Source organism: Eriocheir sinensis, chromosome 33 (assembly GCF_024679095.1).
Source record: "Eriocheir sinensis breed Jianghai 21 chromosome 33, ASM2467909v1, whole genome shotgun sequence".
Classification (NCBI taxonomy): Eukaryota; Metazoa; Arthropoda; class Malacostraca; order Decapoda; family Varunidae; genus Eriocheir; species Eriocheir sinensis.
The window spans coordinates 15,206,061-15,223,967 of record NC_066541.1 but is presented as its reverse complement, the minus strand read 5'-3'; the positions used below and the strand labels follow the sequence as shown (position 1 = coordinate 15,223,967).

The following is a 17,907-nucleotide window of genomic DNA, read 5'->3' as shown; positions in this document are numbered from 1 at the left end:
TATTGTCAGGGTGTATCGTAAGCTCTCGCTTCAAAAACGTGCCAATTAGCGAGATGTAAGTTATTTCGGTGACGCAGCGATGCTCGGCGAAGGTGTTGCCGTATAACACGATCACCACCGAGGCTCTTGTGCTGGAAAAGGAGTGTGACCACACATTTTTAATTTGGTTGATTTATATTCAGATATTATGCTTGTGAGAAGAGAAGGAAGCCATAATACCAAAAGTTTTGAGATATTTCTTATAGTTCTCCTTTTATTTTTTTTCCCCTTTAAATATTGAGAGGATACTTTGTCCTTATATAAATGTTTTGTAGAAGATATAATCTTGTTTATTAGCCAATCAAACTTAAGTTATATTAATATTATGGCGAGTATTATGAATGTCCGTACCATCCCACCTCCCTGGCCGAACCATCACCACGGGTGGGGATGGTTCGGACGATTTAGAAACTTGTCTTTCACCACCTACGTCTGAAAACTGGAAATAGCTACGAGTGTCATATTAGCAGCCGAAAGAGCCAAAGGATGGAGGAACATTTTGAGATCAACAAAATTACACTACTACTTAAACTTCTTTTTCTAAAAATATTTTTCTAAAAAGTATCTGAATCATTCCGGCTCTCCCCTACTCCCACCCACTCCAGTCCGGCCTGAACCGAAACACCTCTGCAATGAGATGGGAGAGATAACACTGTAATGGCATCCCCCGGCAATAGTTGATACATTGTAACCTTATTTGTGATGTGTCGTGTCCTGCCAGTGATCCTTTGTGGTTTACCTTTCTTGCCCCAACATTCCTGATTGTGATTGGTTACTTTTAATTCGTTCTTATGTTTCTTAGTCGGCACATTGTACCTCCCCGCAGCTCATTTTTTTTTTATCCTCATTTAGAGAATCTGGAGTTCAGGTGGTCTTTAGGACAGCATGTGGGTAGTCAGCTTGATTGATTCATTGATAGTATATTGTTGCAAGTAAACAACAAAGGAGAAGGGAGGAGCATGCCATCCCAACCCCCAGGCAGTACAGCTTGTTTGTATACATTTTAAGAGTTCAATTTCTTCATTTTCCTTTGATTTATCCCATTTTGTATTATCGTTTTGTATCCATTCTCAGTTTTTAGTAGTTTCACGGGGGGGGGGGAGGCTAGTGATATTTGTTTGTTATGGTTGTGTGGTGAATAATTGATTGATTGATTGATAGTTTATTGTTGCAAGTAAACAACAAAGGAGAAGGGAGGAAGTAGTTTGTGTATGTTTGGTGGTTCGCTCCCGCTCATGTGTTTCGTTCCCTCTGGACGGCTCGTTTCGGATTCGCTTAGCACGTCTCGGTTTATTTCCCTCAGAAGGTGACGTTAGGTAGCTGATTCAGAGCTTTAAGCTTTCGCTGTCTGTCTTTTCTCTTGGCACCACCTCCAACCTCTTTCCTTCCGTGTGTTTGGGTAGAAATTGCTGTGTGGGTGGGTGTGTTATGGGCCCATCTATACTGTGAGGGTGTGGGTGATAGTGGCCCATCTATACTGTGTGGGTGTGGTGGGCCCTGGTGTTTATTTTTTTTGGTGGGGCATGGTGTTTTTTTTTTTTGGTGGGGCATGGTGGTTTTTTTTTTTGGTGGGCCCTGTTTTTTTTTTTTTTTTGGTGAGCCCTGGTGGGTTTTTCTGGTGGGACCTGGTGTTTTTTTTTTGTGGGGCCTGGTGTTTTTTTGTGGGGCCTGGTGTTTTTTTTTTGGTGGGACCTGGTGTTTTTTTGTGGGGCCTTGTGTGTTTTTTTTGTGGGGCCTTGTGTGTTTTTTTGTGGTGGGGCCTGGTGTTTTTTTGGTGGGGCCTGGTGTGTTTTTGGTGGGGCTTGGTGTTTTTAAATCTGTACTTTTTGGGGGGCCTGGTGCTTTTTTGTGGGGCCTGGTGTTTTTTGTGGTGGGCCTGGTGTTTTTTTGGGGGCCTGGTGTTTTTGGTGGGGCCTGGTGTTTTTTTGGTGGGGCCTGGTTTTTTTGGGGTGGGGCCTGGTTTTTTCTTGGGGCATTTTGTTTTTTTTGGTGGGGCCTGGTGTTTTTTTTTTGGTGGGGCCTTGTGTTTTTTTGGTGGGGCCTGTTTTTTTTTGGTGGGGCCTGGTGTTGTTTTTGGTGGGGCCTGGTGTTTTTTTGGTGGGGCGTGGTGTTTTTTTTTGGTGGGGCCTGGTGTTTTTGTGGTGGGGCCTGGTGTTTTTGTGGTGGGGCCTGGTGTTTTTTTTGGTGGGGCCTGGTGTTTTTTTTTTGGTGGGGCCTGGTGTTTTTTTGGTGGGGCCTGGTGTTTTTTTCTGGTGGGGCCTTGTGTTTTTTTCTGGTGGGGCCTTGTGTTTTTTTCTGGTGGGGCCTTGTTTTTTTTTGTGGGGCCTGGTGTTTTTTTTTGTGGGGCCTGGTGTTTTTTTGGTGGGGCCTGGTGTTTTTGTGGTGGGCCTGGTGTTTTTGGTGGGGCCTGGTGTTTTTTGGTGGGACCTGGTGTTTTTGGTGGGACCTGGTGTTTTTTGGTGGGGCCTGGTGTTTTTTTTGGTGGGGCCTGGTGTTTTTGGTGGGGCGTGGTGTTTTTTTTTGGTGCGGCCTGGTGTTTTTTTGTGGAACCTGGTGTCTTTTTTGGTGGGGCCTGGTGTTTTTTTGTGGGGGCTTGTTTTTTTTGGTGGGGCCTGGAGTTTTTTTTGGTGGGGCCTGGTATTTTTTTTGGTGGGGCCTGGTGTTTTTTTGTGGGGCCTGGTGCTTTTTTGGTGGGACCTGGTGTTTTTTTTGGTGGGGCCTGGTGTTTTTTTTGGTGGGGCCTGGTGTTTTTTTTTTGTGGGGCCTTGTGTTTTTTTGGTGGGGCCTGTTTTTTTTTTTTTTTTTGGTGGGGCCTGGTGTTTTTTTTTTTAGGACCTGTTTTTTTTTTGTGGGACCTGTTTTTTTTTTTTTTTTTTTGCGGGGCCTGGTGTGGTTAATGTTTATAATGATGCCATCTTAGTTGGCACATTCTACCTCCCCGCAGCTCATTTTTTTATCCTTATATAGAGAGAATCTGGAGTCTGGGTTGATAGGTGGTTTTTAGGACAACATGTGGGTGGTCTTAGGCCATGCGCCGATGACTTATGGTGGTGGTACGTGATAGTGATGGTGGTACATGATAGTGGTGATGGTGGTGGTGGTACGTGATAGTGGTGGTGGTGGTACGTGGTAGTGGTGGTGGTGGTGGTACGTGATGGTGGTGGTGGTGGTGGTACGTGATAGTGGTGGTGGTGGTGGTGGTACGTGATAGTGGTGGTGGTGGTGGTACGTGATAGTGGTGGTGGTGGTGGTACGTGATAGTGGTGGTGGTGGTGGTGGTGGTGGTACGTGGTGGTGGTGGTGGTGGTGGTGGTACGTGATGGTGGTGGTGGTGGTGGTACGTGATAGTGGTGGTGGTGGTGGTACGTGATAGTGGTGGTGGTGGTGGTACGTGATAGTGGTGGTGGTGGTGGTGGTGGTACGTGATAGTGGTGGTGGTGGTGGTGGTACGTGATGGTGGTGGTGGTGGTGGTGGTACGTGATAGTGGTGGTGGTGGTGGTACGTGATAGTGGTGGTGGTGGTGGTGGTGGTACGTGATGGTGGTGGTGGTGCCCTTGCCTTGCCTTGCCTTGCCTTTCCCTTGCACTAAAAAATTTTCTTGGCATGTTGCTGGGGAAAAAAGATCTGAATATGTAGTGAAAGTTGAGTGAAAAGTGTAATAGTGGAAAATAGCAAAAGCGCATAGGCAGGCAAATCAGGGAAAGAAAAGGACAGAAAACCTAAGTTCAGGATGAATGCTTAAGCCTTGCCTTGCCCTTGCCTTGATTTGCCCTTGCCTTGACTTAATTGCCTTGCCTTGCCTTGCCCAGCCCTTCCCTTGCCTTGCCCTTTCCTTGCCCTGTCCTGCCTTGGCTGCCAGCCCTGTGCGTCTCGCCTTCTTGGCTGGCTGGCCTTGTGCGTTCCCTGACCTTGCCTTCTTGGCTGGCCAGCCCTGTGCGTCTCGTCTTCTTGGCTGGTCGTATATAGCCATGTGCGTTGGTCTTCCTTGCCTTGTCCTTCCCTTGCCCTGACCTTCCCTTGTCCTGCCCTTCCCTTCCCTTGCCCAGCCCTTCCCTTGCCCTGCCCTTCCCTTGCCTTGTCCTGCCTTGGCTGCCAGCCCTGTGCGTCTCGTCTTCTTGGCTGGCTGGCCCTGTGCGTTCCCTGACCTTGCCTTCTTGGCTGGCCAGCCCTGTGCGTCTCGTCTTCTTGGCTGGCCATATATAGCCCTGTGCGTTGGTCTCCCTTGCCTTGTCCTTCCCTTGCCCTGACCTTCCCTTGCCCTGACCTTCCCTTGCCCTGCCCTTCCCTTGCCTTGCCTTGCCCTTCCCTTGCCTTGCCCTGCCCTTCCCTTGCCTTGCCTTGCCCTTTATTCACTTGTAATACTGAGCACTTCATCCTGAACTTAGGTTTTCTGTCCATTTCTTTCCCTGATTTGCCTACCTATGCGCTTTTGCTATTTTCCATTATTACATTTTTCACTCAACTTTCACTACATGCTCAGATCTTTTTTTGCAGCAACATGCCAAGAAAATTTTTGTGAGGTATTAATTTCACTGCTTCCTCTTTACATCCTTATGGTCCTAACACGGTACTTATTCCTCCGTCTTCCTCCTCCACTCTGCTATGCCACTCCTCTTACCCAATGATCTCCACCACAGATGCTAATAGCCTTTGCCTCTCCTTTTCATACATGTCACAGGCCACTATCAGGTGCTCTTTTTGTTTCTTTTTCCCCTATACAAACGCTGCAGTTTTTGTCCTTCTCATCTCTGCTTCTCTCCTTTACTTGTTGTTCCAGTCCTTGCCTTGAACAGCAGCTTATTCCCCCAGTCTCCCTGGTACCAATTCCCTGGCCTCTGGGTTATGTCTTACGACAAGTTACCAAGGAATATTAAGGTACATGGGAATATATAAAGTATCGACTAAACTATACATAAGAAGAATGAAGTGGAAAGGTTCTGACGTATATGTATATATCTAAGTGTGTTGTAAGGAATATTTTTAAAACTTAAAGAACCAGGTTATATTTTCATGCATGTACGTACTACGCGATATGTTTACGCATCTATGAAGTCTCGGGTTATATATTTGTAAGTGTGCACTGCTGCTCCGGCTATCGCAACCCTTACTTCTGCTACCCATGTACTGCCCAGACCTTTAATATACCCCAACTTCAGCATCTCCGTTTAAGAGAAGCACTGGGGGGCAGCATGGGCCAGGCAAAAGTCGTAGGAACTGGCACGCGCTATAGATAAAATCTGCTTTGTGTTGTTGCTCCTCGTACTGTGGCAATGACACACGGTACCAAACACCCCGTTATACAGTGTCTGCAGTAAGGGTTATACGTGATGATTTCTATACGCAAGTAAATATACGTAACGAAAAAAGGTTGATTAAAATGCTTTGTTTCCTTAGGGATGATTCTTTATGACATATGATTGTAGGTCTGCAGGAAGGGTTATACGTGATGATTTCTATACATAAACTAATATACATAACAGGAAAATGAAGAATGAGATGTTTGTATAAGGTCAAAAGGGCTGATTCTCGATGATGTGTGTGTGTTGCATTCTCCCATATATACACTCCAAGCTTACATGAAGAGCTATACGTACTGAAATTTATAAAATCAATTATACATAAAAGGAAAATGATGAATATTCATCAAGAAGTTTGTATAGGGTCAAAAGGACTGATTCTCGACGATGTATGTCTGTATTGCTTTCTTTTATACGCTTCTTGCTTGTAGGAAGGGCTATACGCACTGTACGATGCGACATTTTAAGCGTACGTTACTGGGTTATATTTGTAAGTATATGTATGAAGCGATATATTTACGTATGTTTAGGTGGTATAGTTTAAGCAAAAGGTACTGGGTTTTATATTTCTAAGTGTGTGTACTAAACTATATATTTACATGTCTACCAGTGGGAGTGGGATATATTTTAAGTACGTGCTATGGGAAAATACATATGGGGAGCGTATTAATCTGGCATAATGGTAGTATCGTAACAGCTTTGGTGCTGCTGCGATTGGCTATTAATAACAACTATGGCTTTTGAATGCCAAACCTAACTTCCTCTTCGACTATTCACATTAACCTTTTTGCTGCTGCTGCTGCTATTAACAACTATATATGGTTTCTGCATGACAATATTTGCTGCTACGGCTATTTACAATTTCTACGGATTTTGGGTATTGCAACAAACCCATACACTGTTGATCGAAACAACCCCGCAAGCTTTTGTTACAACACCGCGCACTTTCGTTACAACCACGTATGCTTTCAAAACAATTCTGTACCCTTTTGTTACAACCCCATGTGCTTTTATAACAACGTGCACTCTTTCGTAACAATTAATTTCCTGACCAAATAAAAGAGGATTAGGCCTACGGGGGACACCTCTTGAAAAAAAAAAACGCACCAAGACTTTTACCTCAAATCAAGGTGGTGTGGAAATAAAGTCAACACACGAACACACACACAGTACCATACACCCCGTTATACAGTGTCTCCGCCATACGGACACACATATACGGTTGAGAGGGCTGATCCTTGATGATGTATGGTTGAATGTCTGCAGTAAGGGTTATACGTGATTTCTAAACGCAAGTAAATATACGTAACGAAAAAATGGTTGATTAAAATGCCTTCTGTTTCCTTAGGGATGATTCTTGATGACATATGATTGTATGTCTGCAGGAAGGGTTATACGTGATGATTTCTATACACAAACTAATATATATTACAGGAAAATGAATAAGGTTAGTATATAAGGTCGAAAGGGCTGGTTCTCTGCGATGCATGTCTGTATTGCATTCTTTTATACACCCCATGCTTGCAGGAAGGGCTATACGTACTGAAATTTATACACAAGTAATTATACGCAGCAGGAAATGAAGAATGGAATGTTTGTATAAGGTCAAAAGGGCTGGTTCTTGATGATGTGTCTGTGTTGCATTCTTTCATACTCCATGCTTGCAGGAAGGGTTATACATTATACCTACTGAAATTTATGCAAAAGCAATTATACGTAACAGGAAAATGATGAGATGGTTGTATAAGGTCAAAAGGGCTGAATCTCGAGTTCTTCTTATGTTCTTCTTATGTTCACTCACCCGCCGTCTTTACTCCCGATCGATGGTCCCCCCCTATAGCAATTAAGTAAAGGCTCCACGCAGTTATATTATCCTTAATTGTCATTCTATGCTCCTCTCGGCAAGATCGACCATGCAATTTGCCCCATTCACGAGTTAGGTGGGCGTCCCCTAGCTTGATGGTCTCCTCCACACAGGGTTGTCTCGCACAGAAACAACCCTATGAGCAGGATTGACGTCCGGGGTGTCGAACCTTGTCGAACCAGCGACCATTTATAGTTGACGGAAATTAATCAAGATCGAGTTACCATTTATTTTTTTAGTCCTTGCACGCCATATGGGCACGTGGCACGCTTCCCGGACGTCGACCTGGGACACGACAATTATCAGGACAAAAAAATAAGGATTGTTCACAGAGCATTAATAATTATTTTACCTACAGCTAGTGCAATGCTTGTCGTCTGTGACTCATGCATGGGTGAAATGTAAGCGTTGAGTGGTATCCTGCTAGTTCAAGTCACTATTTTGGTCTTCGTGCACTACCAAACGTTTTGGTACCCTTCCATCCTGTGTGGGACCGGGGTCACAGATGACACTGCCTCGAAATCCTGCGTCTCACATCCTGTTGCTTACAGTAGTGAGCAAGCCGCTGTGTGATAATTTCACTTCTATGACTAGTAGCTGTAAGAGCTGGCTTTGACGAGTTTGGTGATAAGTTAACGGAAGTTGGCGATGGTAGTAAAAGAGGCGTACGTGAGTGAGGATCCGGCAACAATATCACTCTCGACACCTAACTCCTTAATTTGAGGACAGTTTTATATCACTTCTAACGTACGATTCAATTAGAATTCTTATTATTTCTGCCAAGAACAGGAGAAAGGGGCTTTTTATGCTGGTAGGATGAGTTAGGATGAAAGTGTTCGAACGGGATCGTGCCATAAAATGAATGTGTCCTACTTATATCCTGCAATTCATACCTTTCGGAGCCTTGGCGTATTATGAATTATTTTGAGAGAAAGCTAAGAAGTGAACACAAATAATGAAAGAAAATATTAGTATCTCTTCAAAGTTTATTCATTGTCCTTCCTCCTCCTCCTCCTTCCTCTCCTCCTCCTTCCTCCTTTCTCCTCTTCCTCCTCCTTCCTCCTCCCTCCTCCTCCTCCTCCTTCTTCCTCCTCCTCCTCCTCCTTTCTTCCTCCTCTTCTCTTCCTCCTTCCTCCTTCCTCCTCCTCTTCCTCCTCCCAGGTGTCTTGAAGGGCGGGAGGGGTGGGAGGGGCGGCCTGTGTTGATCTGGAGTTAATGCTCGCCCAGGAACGGAATGCACAAATTATTTCTGCTCTTCATTTGGGCCGAGTATGGACGACTGGTGGGAGGAGAGAGAGAGTGAGAGTGAGAGAGAGAGAGAGAGAGAGAGAGAGAGAGAGAGAGAGAGAGAGAGAGAGAGAGAGAGAGAGAGAGAGAGAGAGAGAGAGAGATGGAGAGACGGAGGAGGAGGAGGAAAAATAATGTCAAAGGCTAAAAAATGAAAAGAAAAAGATAATGGAAAAGATTGAGGAACGTATTTCGATTAATAAAATGAGTACACGGGTTTAGAAGTTGAAGTGAAGAGAAAAGTAATGTGGAAGGAAGAGGAAATGGAGGAGGAAGAAAGGTGGTTATCGAGGTGTAAGAGGAAGACAAGTGGCATAACAAGGAAACTGAAGAGAAAAAGGTGAATAAAAAATAGAAAAAAATTCCCTCCCCAAAAATAGAAGACGACCGCCACGAGACTCCTGCCGATGGTCGTGCTGTGAACACACCTGCGCAATGGTAGAAGAAAACTTGCTTCCCATTACCTCGCCCCGCACCCGCTGCTTGGTCGTCGTGGCGGTGCTGGGCGCGGGACGATTTTTTTTTTTCCTCTCGTATTCGTGTGTTTGTTCTGTGGTGATTTAAACTTTATTGTAGGACTAAAGTATTGAGTTTTCTGAGATGGGATTGATTTTTTTGTAGAATTAATTTTTTTTTCTTATATTCTGGTTTATTTATTTTTAATAATTTAATCTGCTACACATCTCTTTAGATAGTCCTGCCTATATTACATTATATTGTCTTCCTTTTGTTTATATTCCTTCCCACGTACTGCTTTTCTCTCTCTCTGTGTGTGTGTGTGCTTATGCATGCGACGCTGTCTCCTGTGTTTCAGCATTGATGGCAGTGCTCCTCAAACACACATCGTCCCCCCGCTATTATTCCGCATCATCACACTTTCATTCACTCTCTCGCAGGGTGCTTTCAATGCTTTTGTCGATCTCTCATTCGTCTCTCTCACCCTCTCGTGTTCCTTTGTGCGAGTGAAGGTGTGTCTTGTGTGTGTGTGTGCAGGAGGTGCGTATGTAGTATAATTCAGTACCATCGCCACATCTGCAAACCACCACCACCACCACTACTATCACCACTACCTACACCTATTTTTTTTTTTCACCTCGATCACAGTAATATCTCCCGAACCAGCCTTTCCTTTCTCTTTTCCTTACCATATTTTAACGCTTTTTTTTACCTTATTTTCTCCCAACACGGTGAACACCCCCACCAGAACCACTACCACCAATACCACCACCTCCGTTATTATCACCACCACCACCACCACAACAACCACTGACACCACCTCTATTATTATCCTCACCTCCACCACCATTACCACCACCTCAGTTATTATCACCACCACCACCACCACCACCAAAACCACCACCTCAGTTATTATCACCACCACCACCACCACCACCACCACCACCACCTCAGTTATTATCACCACCACTTCCACCACAGCCACCACCACCACCTCACTTAATATCATCACCACTTCCACCACAGCCACCACCACCACCTCAGTTAATATCACCACCACTTCCACCACAGCAACCACCACCACCTCAGTTAATATCATCACCACCTCCACTACTACCACCACCACCACCTCAGTCAATATCATCACTACTTCTTCCACAACCACCACCACCACCTCAGTTAATATCATCACCATCTCCACCACAACCACCACCACCACCTCAGTTAATATCATCACCACTTCCACCACAACCACCACCACCACCTCAGTTAATATCATCACCACTTCCACCGCAACAACCACAACCACCTCAGTTAATATCATAAAAAATTCCACCACAACCACCACAACCACCTCTAGTTAATATCATCACCACTTCCACCACCACCACCACCACCACCTCAGTTAATATCATCACCACTTCCACCACGACCACCACCACAACCTCAGTTAATATCATCACCACTTCCACCACAACCACCACCACCACCTCAGTTAATATCATCACCACTTTCACAACCACCACCACCACCTCAGTTAATATCATCACCACTTCCACCACAACCACCATCACCACCTCAGTTAATGTCATCACCACTTCCACCGCAACCACCACCACCACCTCAGTTAATATCATCACCATCTCCACTACCACCACCACCACCACCACCACCACCACCACCTCTGCCATCACTAACATCAATACAAAATCAGAGGGTTCGTTTTAAAAAAAAAATGATTCACTTTATTTTTTATTATTTTTTTTAGAGCCAAAAAGGATACGTTCAGGGAGTGTTTTACGAGCATCTGTTCTGCAAGGATAAATGTTAGGCAAGAAGAAGACTGGTAAGGAGAGACGAAAGGGAAAGAGGAAAAGGAAGAAAAGTGGAAGGTGGAGAAGACATTGGGGGATAGAGACAGGGGTTGGTAATCTTAGACCCTTCTGTCCATCACATCAACTATTTCCAGAGGCCGAAAAGGAGATTAACCGGGCTTTCATGAGTGTTTTTTCACGTTTATGGTACAGAAGAAGGGTCAATCTGCCACCAGGGTTATTAAATCACTCCTGAAAATCCCTAAATCGCCTACGAAAGCCTTGTCAAATATGTTTACTTGGGCGCCGAAGTGTTTAAGAATATGACCCAGGGACTTAGCGGTGGATGATGGAACACGTTAACCGCTTGACTTCTGTTTTCTCTTTACTTTACCTCGCCTTCCTTGTTCCTTTAAGTATTCCATTTGCCTTCTCTTTCTCTCTTTTAGTCTCCTCATTCTCCGTGTCATGCTCCCTTCCACCTCCCGCCATTCACTTACGCACACACTGAACAACCGCACATGTATCGCACTATTTGCTCGCTTAATCTGGAAAAATACACACACACACACACACACACACACACACACACACACACACACACACACACACACACACACACACACTATAGCCATATATACACTCACATAATGATAACAAACGTACACCCTCACACGTACATGGCTGCTAAATTACCCAATACGTGTACACCCATCACAAAAACGGCACCATTAGCCCCGTAAGTCACGAGGGGCGGCGGGGGCTGCTCTTTTTTCCAGCTTCATGAGTGGTTCCATCGTTACGCGGAACGGTGGAGAAATTGTGGTGTTGGCATGGTGTGGAGTGGTGGAAGGAGGAAGTGATTAATGAACAACTTATTAGTAAAAAAAAAAAAAAAAAAGCTTTCTCGTTGTGAAAGTTGTCCTTGTGTGTATGTCTTTTAGTTTGTTTCATCTTACCACGTGGTGCGTATTGTATCTACTTTGTGATAAACTTAACACAGTACATACGGAAATTATAACGGCAGGTTTTTTTTTTTTTTTTTACTGCATCCGAATTAATTAAAGTCACGGGCAGAAAAGAAAGCCGAATGAATCCTGCTGTGTACTATATTTCTTAAATCAACGAAAGCTAGAACTAGCTCACTAATATCTCGATTAACCATGAAGTGAATGTATTAGCATATAATTCCGAGGAAAAGGCAACTAAACGCCACAGTAACTTAAAAAGACACATTGAGCCTGTGTAAAAAACATGTACTCTAAAAATTACAAGTAAGAGACAACTATGCGTCGAATGGAGCTTAAAGAAACGTAAACTTTGTGGAAAACATGTACCTAAAAAAATCATAAGGAAAGAAACCATAATGACAAATGGAACAGGAGGTAAAGTCAGCAAGACAAAAAATCAACAGAGAAGTGAAATATATAAACACAAAATAAACAGCCTGTAAATTCAGGAAAGGAAGGAGAGAAGAAGAAGAATACGAGTAAATATTAAACACAAGAGGTAGTGAGGGGAAGTGTGTGGTGTGTGTTTTTTCTTCTTTTCCTCCACGCCGTGGAAGTAACGAGGGAGCCGTCTAGCCTTGAAAAGAGACTGTGCATGAATGTTTGCTGTCCAGAGTTTCGACCAAAATTGTGCATAACTAATAGTGAGGAACTGCCTTGATTATCCCGGAAATCACGAGCCTTTGAAACTGTCCGCCTCTGCCTCATCTCTTTTTTTGTAGTAATTGTAAAATAAGAAAATATAGATTTAAGAGATTAGCTAAGAACAAACGAACGCACAACTTTAACTAAAAAAAAAAACGATGACTGCCGTACGTTCCTTTTACTTCCATCCAATCAATTGGTGACAAACCAATTCTGAAAAACCAACACTGCGGTCTTCGAGGCGTTCAGCGGCATGGTGCAGCGTTGGCACTGGCGTTGGCGTAAGCGTGGAGTAGGCGTGGGCATGAGCGAAGCGTGCGAATGTGCGGCTAAGGGAGGATTTGTGTTGGCGGCCTTGTGGGCGGGCGTTGGCTCGGTGTGGGCGTGGGAAAAGCGTGACGAAGATGCGGCGTCACGCAGCAAGGCCGAGGCTACGTTGGCGGCCGTGGGCGTGGTTGTTAAATCCAAGCGCCGCGGAGCTAACACAATTTTTCGGAATTTGTCGAACACTTCCAGTAAGGCGACCAATCAGCTGTGTAGCCTACCATCCAGCCATCCAGCCATGAAGTCAACAGTCACAATATAGTCCGTCAACCATTTAACCAAGAGGCAACCGTGCAGCCAATCAGCCATCCAGCCAGCCAGAGTTACATCATATCGGCCAGTCAGACAGTTATGCAGCCAGTAGCCATTCATCCAGCCTCTCCCCTAGCTCCATACAGATAACCTGCCAGCCATACAGTCAACCAGCGAGCCAGCGTTTCGATAAATCGGTAGTCAGCCATTCAGCCTGCCAAACTAGGATTTAGCCAGCCAGCCAACCCACCATCCAGTGAACAGCCAACCACATAGCCTGCACCCGGCCACCCACCTAGCTAATCATGTATTCGATCATCCAGCCAGCCAGTCAACTAGCTAATCATCCAATCATCCATGTAGACAGTACTCACCTATGCAGCCAGTCAGTTGTGTCCACTAACTCACCCACCCACCCACCCATCCATGCAGCCACCCGCTCATGTACCCAGTCAACTAGCCATGCAGCCAGTCAGCCACGCAGCCAGTCAGCCATGCAGCCAATCAGCCATGCAGCCAGCCAGCCATGCAGTCAGCCATGAAACCAGCCAGCCGGGTTTGCAAATCCATTTCGTAATTGTTTGTATACAATTAATTTCCAGTCTGCAGTTGGAATTGAATGCGTCGATAAAAGTTAGAACACCTCGTGCGAGCTCGCCTGATTTTCTTATTCTTTAGCTTAATACTGTCTTCATTCTTTTTCATGGTCTTTTGCTTCATTCTTTCTTTATCCATGTTTATATTTTATTCTTTATCATCCATTGATTCATTTTCTTTTTTATTATTCCTTATCCATGTATTTCCTTCTTGAATCCTTTCCTCCTATACTTTCTCCTCCTCTTCCCCTTTCCAATTCTCTCGAGTCTTCTCCTTTCCTTTCCTCTCGTGTCCTCTCCTCTCCTCTCCTTCCCTCCTCTCGTCTCGTCTCGTATCCTCTTCTCTGTATTTTCCTGCTTCTCCTCTCTCCTCTCCTCTCCTCTCCTCTCCTCTCTTCTCCTCTCCTCTCCTCTCCTTCCCCCCTCCTCCCCTTTAAGTTAGCTATATGCATTTAATCCCCATTCTGTTCCTCCTCCGCACTTACATTACTCGGAGGCAAATACCCGCAAAACGTCAGCTTTATGCACTGGCTTCTTTAAGAGCATCCAGAAAATACCTCTTGAAGGCGCTATATAATGAGAATAGTGTCGCTGAGGAGGAGCAGGAGGAGGAAAAGGAGGAGGAAGGGGGAGGAAGAGGAGGAGGAGAGGAGGAGGAGGAGGAAGAGGAAAGATATGATGGAGAAGATTTGGGAAGAATTGAGGAGGATAAGTATGATATGCATATGAGCTGTGACCGCAGGAGAGCATACGGAGGGGTGGAATGGAGGGTCTCATAAAGCAGGGAGGATAATGAGTGAGGGAAGGTAAGGAGGAGCCAGGTTGAGGGAAGGAAGGAGGGAGTGTGTGGAGGAGAGTGCATGAGGAAAGGTAAGGAGGAGGCAGGTTGAGGGAAGGAAGGAGGGAGTGTGTGGAGGAGAGTGCATGAGGAAAGGTAAGGAGGAGCCAGGTTGAGGGAAGGAAGGAGGGAGTGTGTGGAGGAGAGTGCATGAAGAAAGGTAAGGAGGAGCCAGGTTGAGGGAAGGAAGGAGGGAGTGTGTGGAGGAGAGTGCATGAGGAAAGGTAAGGAGGAGGCAAGTGGGGAGAAAAGGAGGGAGGGAGTGTGTGGAAGAGGGTGAATGAAGCTGAGATGAGGAGAAAAGATGCAAAGGACAATGAGTCCTCGCGAAGGTGAAAACACAACAGAATACTCGAGTTAAGTGTGTGTGTGGGGGGGGTCCTTTGTGGACAGACCGCTTTAGTCTGACATTCTCTTGATGCTGATTATGCGAGAGAGAGAGAGAGAGAGAGAGAGAGAGAGAGAGAGAGAGAGAGAGAGAGAGAGAGAGAGAGAGAGAGAGAGAGAGAGAGAGAGAATGCGAAATTCGAGTTTAATACTGAGGGAAGTGATGCAGCGGGTAAAATGTGGAGGTGACTTAGGAGAAGGAGGAAATATGGTAACATAAAAGAGCAAATAAGAGGAAGCCTGTTGGCTTGTAGCGAGGTTGCCTCTAACTGATCTGATCAGAAAGGAAGAGGAGGTGGACGAGAAGAAAAAGAAGTAGTTTAAGAATAAATTAGGAGAAGGGATATTAGAGAAAATAACCAAGTAAAAAAAATATATGGGTTGAAGACGACAGTGAATAATATAATTGAAAAAAATGGCGGAAACCGCAGAAATAATAATAACAAAAGTCATTTAAAAGCGATGAGCAAGAAGTCCATTCCTTCCCCCCTCCGTCCCTCCGTCTCCCCCTCTCCTCAGCCACGCAACAATAGGCAGGGACAGAAAGAGACGAAAAAAGGGAGCAGGAAAAAGGCAGCAGGTGGCGGCGTGCCGTATGAGGCAGTAAAAACGAAATGTGTGTTGTGGTCAACGCTGAAGGCAATGGAAATACAGTGCTTAATGAGGTCCTGTGGTAAGGTTTTGGTTACACACTCACCCCCCCCCCCACACACACACATACACACACTTGTAGCTCCATCGGTAGAGCGCTGCGTTGCAAGGCTTCACGACCAAATAGGCGGCGGTCTGAGCTCCGCTAAGGCCGGATTCTTTCCGTTGACTAGGAATGGTTACTGTCCCCTTGAGCAAAGGGGTGGGGTGTGGTGTGTGAGGTCCTGGCAGTACCCAGAGATTGACGATAATGAGCACTTGCTCAAGTCGGGAGGGTACCTGCTGGCGAGAGCGAGTCCAACTCGTGATCAGGCCTTGGCGCATTAACACACACACACACACACACACACACACACACACACACACACACACACACACACACACACACACGGCAGGCTTTCTGGTACCGGGGGAAGACCACAGATGCTTAATTTTCTTTAGAAGTAATACTAGACTCTCATTTTGTTCTATTTCTCACACTCATCTATTTTGCAGGCTTCCCTAAACCTCTTTCTGATTTTTTTTTATCATTTACCATTTTTCTGCTTGTAACTGTTTTCGTTTGTCTGTCTGCTACTATATAATATGTCAATCCTGTATATCCTGTGTCTCTCTCTTCTCTTCCTTCCTTCCTTCCTTTCACTGTCCACTGCTCACAGCTAGAGGTCACACGCTCCCGTCCCCATGACCTCACTAGCTTCCGCTACCATCTCGTGGACTTATTTCGCTTCTTCTGTACTCGCCGCTTGTTATAAACTGTTGTTTGCTATCCGATTTGGCGATTCTCCTGTGTGCTGACCTCTTCTCAGTTGATGACATAGTCTATCTTGATTTCCAGAAGCGTTTGATAAAGTCCCACATAAATTACTTAATTAATTAAAGCAAATAGGTATTGACGGTCAAGTACACCAGTGGATCGCGAAGTGGTTGAGCAACAGACAACAAAGAGTGGTGATCGACGGATTTATATATGAAAACTAACTCTAGGAGTTCTGTACAGGCCACCCAACCTTAACAGGCAGGACACGAGTGTATTACTACAGGAGATTGGCAGGCGAGTAGGAGTAGAAATGTCTGCGTAATGGGGACTTTAATTATAGGAATATAGACTGGGAAGACCTAGTGGGTGACCTGAAGCCGAGGATTTTCTTGAAGTTATACAAGATAATTTCCTTAAGCAGGTAGTTACTGAGCCCACCCGAGGAGATAACATATTAGACTAAGTTCTACCCAATAATGGGCACTTGCTACATGAGTTGGAGGTGGGCGGAGTTAGGAAATAGTGACCACAGAACGGTTCGTTTTAGCTTAGACTGGGAGGTAACCCGCGAACCAAACCCAGTGTTAGTGCCAGATTTTAGAAAGGCAAATTACGAGGGGCTTCGAAGACATCTTGAAGGGGTAAACTGGGATAATTTAGGGATTCATGAGGGCCAGAACTGCGGGTTGGAGAGCCAGGAGAACCATGTAGAAATGTCTTACAATAATTTAGTTAGAGTAATAGTAGAGGCGCAAAGACAACATATACCACAGAGAACACTTAGAAAAGAAAACAATGACCCTAAGTGGATGACTCGTGGACTAAAACACGAGATAGGGTTAAAGAAGGGAATTTATCAGAAAGTAAAGAATGGTGAAACACATCTCAGGGTCCGGTATGTCGAACTATCTAGATTAGTTAAGAAAAACAATAGGATAGCAAAAAGGAACTTTGAGGTCAAAGTAGCAAATGAGGCGAAAAGTAATCCTAAGGGCTTCTTTCAGATGTATAGAACAAAAACACGGGAGAAAATTGGACCGCTGAAAAACACAGGGGAGCTAGTAGAAAATTCCGAAAATATGAGCACATTGTTGAACGACTTCTTCCTTTCAGTATTCACACAAGAGGATCGAACGACTATTCCGGAAAGGGCTCAGGTGTACGAGGGCGGGGATGGCAATAAATTGAGGGACATAATCATTACCAGGCAAGTAGTTAAGGATGAGATATATAAGCTACAGAAGAACAAGTCGCCAGGTCCTAACGGGATATTTCGAGGAATCAAAGGAATTAGGTGATGTACTCAGTGATTCATTTACCGACATCTTTAAGATGTCGGTAAATACTAGCTATGTGCCGAGCCTATGGAAAGTAGCTAATGTGACGCCGATTTTCAAAAAGGGGGACAGGTCAGCTGCTTCAAACTATCGCCCAATTAGCTTAACATCGGTTATAGGCAAGATGCTGGAGTCCATAATAGCCAGGAACATTCGGGAGCATCTAGAAACATAGCTTAATTCACAACTCGCAGCATGGCTCACGAAAGGTAGGTCATGCCTCACCAATCTCTTGTCCTTCTACAATAAAGTATTTGAGGCGGAAGGCAGATATGAAAAGTATGATGTAATCTATCTTGATTTTAGTAAAGCGTTTGACAAAGTTCCTCACCAACGACTGTTGCTTAAA

At 44.9% G+C, this 17,907-nt stretch overlaps 1 long non-coding RNA gene across 1 annotated transcript in view; it reads right to left on the bottom strand.

Annotated features, from left to right (window-relative positions):
• LOC127006782 (uncharacterized) overlaps window positions 1-17,907 on the bottom strand; it is a 135,224-nt gene that overhangs the window by 51,085 nt on the left and 66,232 nt on the right. The window lies entirely within an intron of this gene.